The sequence below is a fragment of the Poecilia mexicana genome, unplaced genomic scaffold, assembly GCF_051168715.1.
Source record: "Poecilia mexicana isolate PSO_F unplaced genomic scaffold, ASM5116871v1 scaffold_5, whole genome shotgun sequence".
In the NCBI taxonomy this organism is placed as follows: domain Eukaryota; kingdom Metazoa; phylum Chordata; class Actinopteri; order Cyprinodontiformes; family Poeciliidae; genus Poecilia; species Poecilia mexicana.
Genome location: NW_028263374.1, coordinates 26,554,409 through 26,560,743, shown reverse-complemented (window position 1 = coordinate 26,560,743; position 6,335 = coordinate 26,554,409). Strand labels below are relative to the sequence as shown.

At 34.8% G+C, this 6,335-nt stretch overlaps 1 non-coding gene across 1 annotated transcript; it reads left to right on the top strand.

The window, feature by feature from the left end:
* The first annotated feature begins 5,668 nt into the window (after nucleotides 1–5,668).
* trnae-uuc (transfer RNA glutamic acid (anticodon UUC)) lies at nucleotides 5,669–5,741 on the top strand. Its single transcript has one exon. It is a non-coding gene; the product is annotated as a tRNA-Glu (tRNA).
* The last annotated feature ends 594 nt before the right edge of the window (nucleotides 5,742–6,335 follow it).

Below are 6,335 nucleotides of genomic sequence, written 5' to 3'. Positions count from 1 at the left end.
CCCCTTCAAACACAGTGCTAGTATAAGTCAAAGGTTAATGAAAGGGCACCTGGTTGGGAGAATGAAGACATGGTAGCAGCGAGAGCAAAAGGGATTAGCCCTGTTCTTATATCAAAGGGATCCCCAGCCAGAAGGGCTCAATCTGGATTTTGTGTGGAAATCTGACTCCATTGCAGAGATATTGGTTCCAAAAGCTTGAATCCTCATCTTCTCTCATATCGTTCACTCACATACATAACAATGTGCAAACTTGCGGTTGAAATAGAGTATGATGCATAAGACTGTAAGGTGTCTAAAGGTAGGGTCATGTCCCTCAAGAAGAAAGTTTTGAAGCAAAATGATAATATTGGAAAAAGGTTGATAAATTCTTAATAACATTTTTACTGTTCAGTGAGTAAATAATTTTCACCTATGTTCTGCTCCAACTCAGTTATATTTAGGAGGAACACATTAGATTATTTAAATTACAGTTCACACTGGAAACAACCATTGTTCTGTAAAAATCACTTCATATATACAGGTCCTTCTCAAAAAATTAGCATATTGTGATAAAGTTCATTATTTTCCATAATGTAATGATAAAAATTAAACTGTCATATATTTTAGATTCATTGCACACCAACTGAAATATATCAGGTCTTTTATTGTTTTAATACTGATGATTTTGGCATACAGCTCATGAAAACCCAAAATTCCAATCTCAAAAAATGTGCATATTTCATCTGACCAATAAAAGAAATGTGTTTTAATACCAAAAAAGTCAACCTTGAAATAATTATGTTCAGTTATGCACTCAATACTTGGTCGGGAATCATTTTACAGAAATGACTGCTTCAATGCGGCAATGCAATGAATTTAAAATATGTGACAGTTTAATTTTTATCATTACATTATGGAAAATAATGAACTTTATTGCAATATGCTAATTTTTTTAGAAGGACCTGAACACTGGAAGAAAACAAATATACATAATCCAGGCTGTGTAACTTTCCACCATCTCTCTACATCGTTTTGTGAAGAGGAACAGTTCCTGCCTTCCATCCTTGGAATGACCTTAACACCATAGACAACTCTTCATCCAAACTGAATGACTGGCAATGGATCCAAATGCTACAGAAACAGAAGGAAATTCTGTGAGACGAGAAATGAGTTAAACCTGAATTGACAAACTCTATTCTTCTTTTTAATGTGGTGGCTATCTAGCAGGGGAGAATGTGACTTATCACAAGGGTTGTCCAAAAATCAATTTGCACTCATCATTTTGTTTTTAGAAAACAGAATAGGCCTTTGAGAAACCTTCAATTTCCAGGTTTATAGATTTCTCAAGATTTCGGATCCTTTTTCATTCTCTGAGGAGCAAAGTATTCATTAGAATTCTTTGTTTTTGAGTTGCTTCATTTTAGTATGCACAATTTCTTCAGTTTCAGTTAATTAGTTAGTAGATATTCTTTGGCTGACAGTACATTTTATTGTATTTTCTCTTAATCTGTGAAATACAGAAACCTAGAATTTATTTTAATAGGATGCACATAGCTTGCTCCAAATAATGTATAGATTTTTTTCCCTTTTGCTGCTCAGCTGCTTGTTTATTTTGTTGGTTTATAGCTGGAGGCAGATGCTTCATCATCTGCTTGCAAAAATGATCATGTACTTATTATTTTAAATACTCAGCGTCTTGTCCATTGTACTCAATAGGACTCTATTGTGGAGTACAGGGTTCACTGCCAAACACAGTAGTGAGCTCAGCACATTTTTTAAAGTATCATTACGCAGGATCAGACTTGTTTAACTTCCAGGGGATTTTCATCTAATTTAAAATACAAAAAAATGCTTCCAGGGTTTGAAAAAAATGTCCACACAGTGGTTTAATATTGACCCTGTTTTACAAGGAAGACTTGATCCAAAATGTTTGGTTTTATTATTTGGTTAACATGTATCTAATCTTGCTTTCTTTTTTTTTATTTCAATTTAAAATGTCACAGATCAAAATTTTAGAAAAGTATCTCAGTAATATTGTTCCTCTTTTCTTTGTGTTTACTTAATAAGTTTCACTTTGAATATTCTACTCATAGCTATGATACATAGTTACAAAATGCAAAGAACACATCAGGTCCAGGTTAGTATCCTCTCTACTGAAGAGCCGGGCATCTTACATATCCGTGCATGAGGTTTTGTGTGAAGGCTAAGTGAAAATAATGAAGATAGACATGAAATTAAATCTTTGCAAGAGTTACTTATATTATACATTGTTATTTACATATGTTGGCAGTTTTAGTTTACATGTCGCTTTTCCTGCAGCTCAATATAAACATAAACAGTGAAACAAAGTATTTCCAATATTAGTTCCCATTAACTTTATTATTGGTAGTAAACCAAATGCATACATCTTACAAATTTAGATTTAAAGTAATCTTTAAATTTTACCAACATGTTTCCTCTGACTGGAAGTGTTATTAATGTGTTTTATTGATTATGAAGATTTCCCACTTGGACTTAATTTTAAATTAAAAGTTGGATTACATCAAATCAAAAAGAAAACTACTTTTGACAACAGAAATGTGGCCTTAATGAAAAGTATGTTTATTACATAGCTAAATTAAAATTTTAAATGTAATATTTCCAATGAGAGTGGTCGTTATTTAATAAAAAATGACTTATGAACTGACTTTAGACCCTTTCTGTGTCCGGACAAAAAACAGCTTTGTACCACTTCTATAGAAGACATAGCTCTTTGCCACATCTTCAGGCCCCTCTTGACATTGTCCGAGGACTGACTGCAGAGGACATAGTTCTTTGGCATAACACCTTACGTCCTGGGAACTATTGTATGCGGACTGGGACACATTTCTATGTCAAAGCTGTTTCTTGAGTAATACTAAAAACAAGAAACAACTCTAGTTTGTATTGTCTGACTGCTAACCAAAACGGGCTGTGTTCATAGTTCTTGGAAATTTCTTCTACTTTCTTTTTTGTGTCATTATTTTATATGGGTCTGTCTGAAATCCTCCTTTCTTCAACTTAGTCAACATAGTTGTCTAACATTCTCACATAGGCATTTAAAGGTGGCCAAACTCTGACACACAACATTCCCATTGACCAACTTTATCTGTGGTTTTTTAGTTAAATGTCTGTGGCTTAACATTGTTCACTTCTTGTGACTCACCCATGTGGTCACCCTGTGGTGCTGTATAAAAATTTAGTTTTACTTCCAACCATGAATCCCTAGCTTATATGTATTTTTTTCAAAGTTATTTTGTTTGGTATTTTATTTATTTATTTTATATTTTAAAGGTCTTTGTAAAAATGTTGTCTGAAATGTTAAATGCTCTGAATCAACATCATCATATTCTGTGGCTTTTGACTAAGTAAAGTGATGATAAATGAAAGCTCTAAATCCTTCTGCTATTTTGGAAAACAGTGCTACATTTCCCTCACATCCACACTCTGACCCACAATAACATGTTTGACATTGGCTCTGATTATCTTTGCATATGGAGTGGTCTAAAGAAAATGTGTTTCTGTGTGAAGGCTGAAGGGAATTGTTTTGGCAGAGATGGATCGGCTTCTCTGTAGCCATCTTTATAAATTGGATATGGCAGCATAATTCAGAGCTACTTAAACACCTCGCAGTCACTCCCTGTGGTCCCACAGTGTGTCAGCTTTTCTCCAATATGTTCCTCAGAGATAGGCCTTCTGGATTTTCATAAAAGAGCCCAGTTGCTATGAAAGGATTTTAATGGATTTACAGGAAGTCATTAACATTAGGCGCCAGTGTTTGTCTAAGGTGCTATTATCATGGGATGTCAACAGAATAAATAATGTCATTCCTATTTATCTCTCTGCTCGTTGCCTTGTAAAATTCTGTGACACACACTGTGGTGTGTTACTTTCTTTAATCTTTTTCAGATGTATTGGGTCTATTGGGACGGCTGAAATAAACCTTTTTCATAAGAAGACATTGACGGATTACTTATGTGAGACTGGTGCTTAATCAAAGTGAATTGTTCATTAATCTGAAGTGGCTTGTATTGCTGTACATTTATGCAGTTCTGAAAGGTGTAGCAACTAAAATGGGTTAGAATTTTTAGAAATAAAATTATCTGAATGGCAAACACCTGTAACAAAAGGGAATGACAACAACACACTAAAAAGTAATCTTAATTTAATTTGTGAGTGAAGTTAATCAGTTGGGCCTCCTTTCCATCACCCTAGAGCACATGTGTCAAACTCAAGGCCTGCGGGCCATATGTGGCCCGCCATGTCATTTTATGTGGCCTGCCCCAGCATTTTATAGGCCGATGATTGAGTTAAAATAGGTTTTGAGCACGAATTGACTACAAACTACATCTCCCATAATGCATTCCGATTACCAGCCAACATTACGGCTTCTCGCCACTAGACAGCAGCAGAGTCACCTCCGTTATCTTGACCGACAACATAAAAAAAAATCGGTTTGTACTATTTTTATCCGTGAAATTACAATCATATTAACATCGGCTATTTAGTCGCATTTTATGTGGTTTAGTTAATATTCACCGTGAATCCATATCCCATCACAGATTAAGAAGATAAATCTATCTACATTTTTCTCGTAGTGACAAAAACCACTGACTGAGGCCCCAATAACTTTTAATAAATTAAATTAAGCGACTTCACTTAAATTAGCATCACTTCACCCGCTGGGGTCTGAACGCACTTCCTCCTGGTTCCCATCTGCAGAAAAATCTGCGCTAATTCATCAGTCAGTTGGATCTGTCTGATCTGAACAGATCAACTGAACTCTGAGTATTTTACCCTGCGTGGTCCGGTGTGCGCTTTTACCAGGATTTTTATTTTTTTTGCGTTTATTTATTTTGAAGTGTTGATTTTATTTTTGAAACCTTATTTATTTTGAAGTGTTTTTATTTTTGAACCCTTATTTATTTTGAAGTGTTGATTTTATTTTTGAACCCTTATTTATATGTAAAGTGGAGATTTTATTTTTGAAACCTTATTTATTTTGAAGTGTTGATTGTCTGAAAGACCTTACACACATGAATTGCCCCGTACGGTGTTTGAACCAATGACCTCGGCATTACCAGCACCGTGCTCTAACCTGCTGAGCCAACTCACCTACCTTACAAACTGTTGAGTTTACATGGATTTAAGAAGAACTTACATGATCTTACCACAATGAAGATTTGATAAAAGTGCTTATATTCTAATGTTTTTCAAAACAACATACATAATATTTTATTTTCCAGAGATTTTGTATTTTTAAGTGTTGATTGTATTTTTGAGCCATTATTTATTTTGAAGTGTTATTATTTTTGAACCATTTTTAATTTTCAAGTGTTGATTGTATTTCACAGATATTTTTTATTTTAATGTGTTAATTTTATTTTTGAACCATCTTTTATTTGTAAGTATTGATTTTATTTTATAGCCATTTAGCCAAGTCTCTGTAGAACCATTTGTCTCTGCTAATGACATCTTCAATACAATTTTTTGATCTCAGGCTTAGTTTATGGACTGTAATGTGAAATTAGGCACAAGTCTGACAGTTTGTTCACCAAGTTACTGTGCTCTCTGAGAGGATCTGTAAGTATTTGACATTGTTCCATGCCCATAGTTGACGTTAGTCTCTAACAAAATGTGGATCATCTACCAGGAACACTACAAGAGCAGAGTTTCTGTAGTGTAGTGGTTATCATGTTTGCTTTTCACGCAAAAGGTCTCTGGTTCGAAACCAGACAGAAACAGCTTTTGCATGTTCTATTCATCACAGGTGTTTACTAAAGGTCAACAAGGGTTCTGTGGTGTCATGGTCTGTACTCTTTATCCAGGCATCTAAGTGCAAGCCTCAGTTGAGATTTTCATGTTGCATCTCACATCATCAACTTTGGAACCTCAAACTGAATCAAAGCAGAGAAGTTCAGTTCCTGTAGTGTAGTGGTTATCATGTTTGCTTTACACACAAAAGGTCTTTGGTTCGAAACCAGACAGAAACTGTTTTTGTAGGTTTTACATCTCTTGGGGTGCAATGAGACAAGAGCCTTCCTGTTTTGTGATGGTTCATTTGCCAATCAACTTCACTGTAGGCTTCATTGAAATCCAAGCTACTTTAATTCAATTACCAATTGGCAGTTCTATGGCGTAATGCACATGTGTCAAACTCAAGGCCCGCGGGCCACCTGTGGTCCCCGAGCATTTTATAGGCCATGGAAACTCAAATGTAATATTTAAAACTTCAATACATAAAATCAGTTATTTAACAATATGAGGTGGTGTTTAATTTATTTTTGACATTGTATTTTTATACATTTATGCTAGGGGTGCCCAAGTCTAGTTTTCCA